This window comes from Heptranchias perlo, chromosome 27 (assembly GCF_035084215.1).
Source record: "Heptranchias perlo isolate sHepPer1 chromosome 27, sHepPer1.hap1, whole genome shotgun sequence".
NCBI classification, from domain to species: domain Eukaryota; kingdom Metazoa; phylum Chordata; class Chondrichthyes; order Hexanchiformes; family Hexanchidae; genus Heptranchias; species Heptranchias perlo.
In genome coordinates, this window is record NC_090351.1 from 24,145,462 (window position 1) to 24,152,257 (window position 6,796).

Sequence of the window (6,796 nt, forward strand, 5' to 3'; positions counted from 1 at the left end):
TAATGTTTGTGTAAATATATTTTACAATTCATGAAATATCCAGGAAAATTAATTTTGTACAGATGGTGAGTGCTGAAATGATAAGATCTGTGATATTTTTATAATTCTGAACAAGTGATCTAACTTCAGAACAGATTGCAACAAAACAGGGATCTTCCTCATCCAGAATATTGAGAACTAGATTGTAAAACACATCGGCAATCATTTTTGACAGTAATGACTCACTGCTCGGAGCAGCGAACCAAGACTGCTCGCCGTTCCATAGATTTATGCTAACCCACTAACTTACCGCAGTCTTTACTTCAGGCACTTCCTCGAATAGGAAGCGGAGAAGAGCCCAGCATCAGTTCAAGCGAAGCTAGGACCCTGGGAGAAGTAAGAGGATCACACTCTCCCTCCGCTGCGAAACTCTGTTTGCAAGCTTCCAATATGAAAACCAGGATGTGAAAGGTACACCATTAAAATCATTGTAAAAATAGATACAGACAGCGAAAAAGAGAGGGTAATATATAATTGAATTAAATAAAAGAGGCAGAAGGAGAAAATTTTTTTTAAAAATTTTTAATTTTAAATTTTATTTTAATGACCAATAACTCCACATTTTTAAAAATTAATTTTTAGTTGTTTGGCAGTCATTCAGATTTACCACGCTATTAAAACTTAGTTTAGACCTGGTATTTTTAAGTGTACCTGTTTTATGGCGATATTAGTTACTTTCCAGCTGGGCAGAAGTGCAAGTTGGCACTTTTTCAAAGATTTCGCTAATTGCAGATATCCCTTTAATTCAAAGCTGTCATATCGCCGGTGAACCAGGAGGAACAAATTCCGGATTTCCGGGTTTCACTGTGCATGTGCGAATGCGCTGGAACTTGCTCCTCCATTATGGACTTATGTTGAAAATGGTTGTTTAACTTTTTTGTCCTAATGTGGCATTTTCCTTTTGTAATAAGTTGCTCTGATCATTGATATGGACAACAAGGCTGTCAAAAATGCATTTAAAAAGACAAATGCAAAAACATGCACAATTGGGTAAGAACATAAGAATTTTTAAGAACAGAAAATGCCCATTAGGCCTAAGAAGCCCAATTCCTTTTGTAGATATCGGGCAGCATTTTAGCAGCCGCCAGCGGGTGCGTTCCTGGCGGGGGGGCCCCGAAAATCGTGAAATCCCGGATCGGGACCGGAGCCCGCCTCGAACCCGCGCACTTCCGGGTTCCCCGCTGACGCGCCGGCGTGCGCGCGCAGCCCCCGCTGGTGGGAATCCCGCAGGCAATTAAAGCCAGCGGGATGCCACTTGAAAGTATTTATTTGGCTTGTTCAGGTCATTAACTGACCTGATTAAGGGATTATGTGAGGAGGGGTGGGATTTTAGAGCAAACTGGGACTGTTTCCTACACTGGGGGAAACACTCACAGTTCAAATGGACGTGTTGCAGCCATCAGCCTGTGGCAGCTGCAAAGGTCCATTTGACAGGTGGAGGGGGAGACCCTCACTCATTGCAGGAGGCCACTCTGTCACTTGGGACAAAGTTTGGCCTCCACCACCCTCCTCCTGACAATCAAAGTCACCAACTTGCACACTTAGCCCAGTGTCCAGACACATCTACCTACCTTGCGGACCCCCTCAGATGCACATCTTCCGGATGGGGGCCGCCGTAGCTGCAGTCATGGCCTCCTCGGAGAGCGAACAGCATCACCAGCCTCGCCATCCACGCCGTCCACCTCTGACACGTGGAGCTCCACAACAGAGTGCTGTGACACATCCACCTGTACAGCAGGAGGGAGGGCTACCGCAGAGAGAGATGTGTCGCAGAGGGCACTACCCTCGCCACAGGGTCCGCAGACCGAGGCTCAGCCTCCTGGACCTCTCTGAGCAGCAGTGCACACGGAGGCTCAGAGTCACTCGACATGTAGTCGTGGACATCTGCAGCCTCCTTCATGCCAAGCTGCTCCTGGCTGGCCCGTGCACCTTCTTCTTACTTGTCGCTGTCAAAGTCACCACTGCCCTCAACAACCTCTCCTCCGCATCCTTCCAGGGTGCAACCGGGGACATCGCTGACGTCTCTCAGCCGTCTGCACAAAAGAGCCCTGCAAATACACCTACATCCACTCTGCAGTGACACAATGGGTGGCATCAGTTGTGGGTCTTCATAGTGATCCTCAGGAAAGGGCATTATTGCACAAACCAGACAAGAATCGCGAAGACATGGCAGTAGTGGTGCCAATATAATATGTGATGTGAGTTGGTCAGAAATTCATTATAAGTAACAACCATGACAAACCCTCAAACACCCTGTGCATCCCCTTCATGCTCACGACACGTTTGCCTTACGCTGCCTACTGCACATATGTGATGCATGCCCTGTGGCTGCAGCACAGGTAGTGGCAGTTTGAGTGAGGCTGGCCGTGAAAGTGATGCATGAGAGGGTGAGTACGAGATATAGCCATGAGATTGTATAAGGATTGGGTTGAGTGGTAGTGGCAGGATGAGTACTGGCGAGGTGAGTAGGTGCAGGTACGATGCGGATGAGGTTTGAGTGGGTATGAGGGGTGATGTGACAGAGTAGTGTTGGCAGTGCAGAAGGAGATGTGGGTTGGGGGCGGTGATGTGGCAGACGGAATGTCGGGGAAAGAGTAAGTGTACTCACTTTGGCTGACCTACCGAGGTCATTGGAGCGCCTCCTGCACTATATGCAGGTGGGCGATATGTTGGTGGTGCTGGTGACCTCCTCTGCCACCTCGAGCCAGGCCTTCCTGGTGGCAGAGGCAGGCCGCTTCCTCCCGCCCGCCGGGAGGAAGATCTCTGTCCTCCCCCTCCTCCTCACCCCATGTATTGGTACCTGGAGTGAGGCATCATTAAACTGGGAGCAGCCTTCCCCCTGGGCTGCTCCATGCTGTGATTTTTTTTCTGTTTGTTGCAGCATCTGTCAGTGGAGGACTGCCCCTTTAAATAAAGCTCCTCCAGCTGACCGCCCGACGCGCAGATCAGCAGTGGGGAACCCGGAGGAGCAGGTAAGTGGATCCAATTAGTGGATTGTATGCTACAATCGCGCGGGGAGCTGACTAATTTCACCGGGCGCATTACCCACGCGCCCGATAGCCCCCCTGCCGAGAACCCGCAGCCCTGCTAACATCGGGCCCATCATCTCCATCTTCCCACTTTCTCTCCCTGTCCCTTAATTACTTTTCTCCTCACCTAATTGTCTCTTGAACCCATTTATACTGCCTACTTAAATGCACTTCTTTAATAACTTATTCCACAATTCTAGAACTCTTTGGATGAAAACATTTTGCTGACTTCCCTTCTTACTTCCCTTCTTACCCCTTGCAATTCTACTATTCTAGTCAATTCTCATTTATATCCAAGGAAAACATTTCTTTCATAATTTGAATTCCTGATGCTTGGAATCATTTTTATTGCTCATCCCCGTACTCTCTCAAGGGCAATAATATCCTTCTTATGCACACAGTTATCCAAATGGAGTCTAACCAATGGCTTATATAGCAACAATAGAACTTACTTTATTCCTCTGCTAATGCAAATAGTAGTTGCCTTTTTATTAATGCAGCTGAGCTCTGAGCCTACAGTTTCATAGATCTAACCATTATAACACTTAGATCTTTTTCTTGATCAGCACACTGTACCAATTATCCATTTAACACATGCTCCCTCTTTTGTTTCCTGACTCCTATATTAATGATTTTACATTTATTAACATTGAATTGTATCTGCAACTATTGCCCATTTACCTAAAAGATCTAAATCCTTTTAAAGGTCATTACATTGTTTCTCATTATTTGGTGTGCCTCCTATTTTGATTTCATCAGAAAACTTAAGATTTTGCTTACCTTCCCTGTCAAAATCATCAATATATATTAAAAATAGTGAACATTTATGGTGACCCTTTATCTCCTATTTTTAAGCCAATTTTCTATCCTGCATCGCGAATTTTACCTTCTATTCAATAACTCCTTACATCAACCACTAATTGTGAATGTAAACTTCATCAAAAGCTTTCTGAAAATGTAAGTGCATCAGCCCTGAAATTCCACAGGGCTTCTACTGGTCTCTCACCGTAACTTTTGCAGGGGATTACAGAATCCCCAAGGAAACAGGGGAGATCCAGTTACATTGGGTCTCTGCTGTTTCTGGATTGCCTTGTAAGCAAGAAAGAACTTGCATTTATATAGCACTTTTCACAACCTCAGGATGTCTCAAAGAGCTTTACAGCCAATGAAATACTTTTGAAATATAATCATGGTTGTAATGTAGGAAACACGGCAGCCAAATTGCATACAGCAAGGTCCCACAAACGGCAAATGACAATGACAAGATAATCTTTATTGATTGGTTGAGGGATAAGTATTGGCCAGGACACCGGGAATAACTGGCCTGCTCTTCTTTAAAATAGCGCCAAGGGATCTTTTATGTCCACCTGAGAGGGCAGACAGGGTTTCGATTTAACGTCTCATCAGATGGACAGCATCTCCAACAATGCAGCTATCCTTCAGTACTGCAACCTAGATTTTGTGCTCAAGTCTCTAGAGTGGGACTTGAACCCACAACCGTCTGACTCAGAGCTAACAGTGCTACCAATTGACCCAAGGCTGGCACCTCTAAGGGGCAGAACTTCTGTGCCCACTTTAAAAGGTGAATGACAAGTCAGGACGGGGTCTCCAAAGGCCGAGAGCTCCCACTACTGAGTTTCAATCGTGACTCAGTGTTTCAGTGATGGCTGGTATGCTGAGAGAGATGAAGCATACTATTCTCCATAAAAGCACACGTGGGCTCCACCAGTGGGTTCCAGGCCGAGCAAGTGGTCTTGAAGAGAAAGATTTTTTAAAAATAATATATTTCCTTAATGGAGCCCCTCTTGCTCAGGAGCTGATCAGAGCCACGACCAGGGCAACCCATCCCCTCAGATGGCCAGCCAGGGAATTTCCGCTGGCATGGGGCAGGCGGGCACCAAAGAAGCACCCAGAGTGGCACCGCCACCTGCTGGTCTCATATAAATGAGTTGCCCTCCCACAGGCTCCACACACTATTATGGAGGTCAGTGTTGGGGAGCATTATTGGGCATTGCTGGGAATGCTACCCTTGGAATTTCAGGGCCACAATATGAGTTGCATTTCCCCATCCACCATGGGAGCAGTGTCTTCAGAGAACACCGATAGGTTAAATAAAACATCCCTTCATGATTTAATGAATCCATTCAAATTGTTCATTAGCAAGTTATGCTTTTACATCTCTCAAATTGTTTTAAAGATTTTCCCGACAACAGACGTTAAACTTGCTGTTCTATAATTTTTAGTTACAATTCTTAACTTTAGTTCTAAATAAGACAATTTCCAATACTGAGGAAACTATCCCAAATTTAGTGAAAATATATTACTAATTTCAGTCCCTATCTCCTTTAAAACTCGTCAACGCAAGTTGTCGGGATTGGTACTTTGGTCTGTTTGAGGATCATGTACTCTTTTTACAACAGTGTCCTTTGTTATTTCCATAATGTTGAGCTCCTCTTCTGCTGTTCCTGGAAATCTGATATCCAACTTAGGCAATTTTCCTTCCTCCTCCTGGGGGAAGAGTGATTGAAATAACTACTAATCATTTTGCTATTCCTTTGTCCCTGGATGCCAGCTTCCCACTATCATTTGAAGTGGACTAATGCTTTCTTCTACTTTTTGTTTACTCCAGATATATATTTTTTAAAGGCTTTAAAACGGCATGAAAATCGATCACAAATTAATTACGGAAAGTTTAGTCTTCAAAGAAACTTTTTCAGAATTTCATCTCTTACTTCTTTCACAGGTTGTTATTGATCAACACAATTCAGGAAAAATATCTGGACACCACAGTTGAGGTGTGTGAGTGTATGCTAGCAAAGAACAACTTGCATGATGTGACAATGGAAGCAATGCATTCTTTCTAGGATTCAGTGATTTGGGGAACTGAGATGCTTTCTCTAAGAAATCCTGCAATTTTAGATGTGAAATCTCTTTATATATTGGCAACTGTGAAGTAAAACAATGATCAATATACACACAAAACTATGGAAACAGGGGGTTCGTCGTGGCAGTAGTGCATTCTAAAATATGACCTAAAAGCTTTGGGGGATTGTATCTTTGCTGAACAGCAAATTAATTTAATGGTGGAAGAGTTGACATTTCAGATAATTGACAGACTGATTTGTTTGACAGATTGCATGGTTAAAGAACCAAATTATTCGATTCGATTCCTCTCCATATTAGCATTTAAGTTTGGAATGAAAATTACAGTATTCTAAAATTTCCTACGCTAGTCAATTAAAATTAATCCACAGAAAGTCACCAAGGTCGTTATACGATTGTTTGCTTTTCTATTCCCATAATACATCATATGGATTCTGCACTATTACCTAAGGTTACTCGAGCAGCTGATATTATTAAAATAGAAATTTTGGCTTTCCACCCATTTTCAGTATTTATTTTTTCAGTAGCTTATTTTAAAAGGTAATTATCCATCTGTGATTTAAATGAACAAATGAATACATTGTGTTAATATATAAGGATACTGAAACAAATCATGCACCAGCATTACCTTTTGCTATGCAACATATGCAATTACAATTTCTAAATTATTCCTTGCACTTCATACTTATCTGTTTGTAAAACTAGGAAAGTTTAAGATTTTCAGCTGTTTTATTGGTCAGGTCTGAAGACCTGCATGGAAATTTATCATAATTGTGAACTTTCTGTCAACAGTGTCTCATCTTGATACTGCCCAGAGGTTCAATTCTAATCAATGCTCGTTTACC

At 43.3% G+C, this 6,796-nt stretch overlaps 1 long non-coding RNA gene across 1 annotated transcript; it reads left to right on the plus strand.

Moving 5' to 3' along the window:
* The first annotated feature begins 309 nt into the window (after nucleotides 1-309).
* LOC137344696 (uncharacterized) lies at nucleotides 310-5,952 on the plus strand. The gene is made up of 3 exons (XR_010968441.1): nucleotides 310-450; nucleotides 2,921-3,011; nucleotides 5,812-5,952. It is a non-coding gene; the product is annotated as an uncharacterized lncRNA (long non-coding RNA).
* The last annotated feature ends 844 nt before the right edge of the window (nucleotides 5,953-6,796 follow it).